General features: G+C 49.8%; 1 pseudogene; it reads left to right on the forward strand.

Annotated features, from left to right (window-relative positions):
• Positions 1–654: 654 nt before the first annotated feature.
• LOC101648108 lies at positions 655–1,721 on the forward strand (annotated as a pseudogene).

The raw sequence follows: 1,721 nt of genomic DNA on the forward strand, positions 1-1,721 counted from the left end.
ATATGGTATTAAGGTTTTCTTAAATATATATATTTTGCTCACTACATCTACAATCCCCAAGTTAGCAACCCCCCCCCACCCTCCCACCCCACCCCGCCTTTCCTTTCCATTAGCACTTCACTTAGATAGCCCCAGACAACCTCAGGTGCCTCCCTTACAACCTGGCCTCAGTTGCTCCTCTACCTCCTCCCCCAGGGCCATCCAAATAAAAGCAGCACAGCCCTGCTAACCCTCCCCAATTCCTGCTCTGAAACCTCTGTGCCTTGGAAGCTGTGAGTCCCACCCCATTCACACCCACTCAGCCCTGGGCTCCGCTGGGGCACTGCTACATTTTCCTTCAAAGCCTCGCCTCCAGACCACTGCAGAGCAAAAAACAAATTCCAGCTCCCTCAACTACCCAGCCAGAGGGAACCACTCACTCACAAACACTGATGCTGACTGCTCAACTGTTCCGCACCCTTTGTGCTGCCAGCAAGGTCCTGAATCTGCCCAAGCCCATTACACCCTCCTCTAGGAAACACATCTTTCATACATCTTTCTTTCCCACGTCAGCTGTACAACCTGTGGGCAAAGCTTAGAACCCAAAGAAGCAAACACTAACGATTCTTCCTTTTCTTGTTTCCTTTCAGTTCCTGGAGTCAAACAGGCTATGGAATGACCAGAAAAGGTATTCAGAATAGTGACGATTACACATGCACAACAGATGAGGATAGAGTCTGAGAGAAAGAGGGAAAGAAGTGAAAAAGCAAGAAACCTCAACACAAGCCTTACAAAAACCCCTTCTAGCTTTCTGTTAGTGGACGCTGTGGAGGAAGCACGTTAGACACCCCACAAACCCCCCCACCCCCACCCCCGGTCAGGTCAGTTGAGCATTGAAACAACAGATGAGGGTCTGTGGAGCCATTGTGAGCAAAGCGAGACCCGCACAGACCATGTGGTCATGAGAGATCCAAACGGCAAATGCTGCAGAGGCTCGTGTTGTCCCTTCCTCTACTGTGGAGGTGGCTGCAGGCCTGAATGCAAGGGCGCCCCAGGGGGACAGAAGAGTCGTGGAACCAAGAGGGCTGTGTCCAGAGAAGACTCACCAAGACCAGGTGCCCATTTAACGGTGAAAAAGATCTTTGTGGCGTTAAAGACGACACCGAAGAGCACCACCTACGAGATTATTTTGAGCAATATGGGACAATTGAAGTCACTGAAATCATGACTGGAGGCGGTGGCAAGAAGAGGGGCGTTGCCTTTGTGACTTTTGAGGACCGTGACTCCGCAGATCAGATTGGCATTGGTAAATGCCATACTGGGAATGGTCACGACTGGGAAGTAAGGAAAGCCCGTTGAAACAAGAGACAGCAGGGCCTCTTTCAGCCAAAGTGATTGAAGTTGTTCTGGAAAATTCAGTGGTGGCTGAGGAGGTGGGTTTGGTGGGAGAGACCAGTGGACGTGGCGGTAGCTGTGGCGGTGGTAGAAATGGAGGCAGTGGGGATGTTTATAATGGATTTGGTAATGATGGAAGCAATTGTGGGAGTGGGTGAAACTATACTTATTTTAGCAATTACAACAATAAATCTTCCAGTTTTGAACTGATGAAGGGAGGAAACTTTGGAGGTAGAAGCTCTGGCCCTTATGGTGGTGGAGGTCAGTTCTTTGCCAAACCACGAAACCAAGATGGCTGTGCTGGTTCAAGCAGTAGCAGTAGTTAAGGCAGTGGCAGAAGGTTTTAA

Source organism: Echinops telfairi, unplaced genomic scaffold (genome assembly GCF_000313985.2).
Source record: "Echinops telfairi isolate 266 unplaced genomic scaffold, ASM31398v2 ScPeMD7_5592;HRSCAF=6446, whole genome shotgun sequence".
Classification (NCBI taxonomy): domain Eukaryota; kingdom Metazoa; phylum Chordata; class Mammalia; order Afrosoricida; family Tenrecidae; genus Echinops; species Echinops telfairi.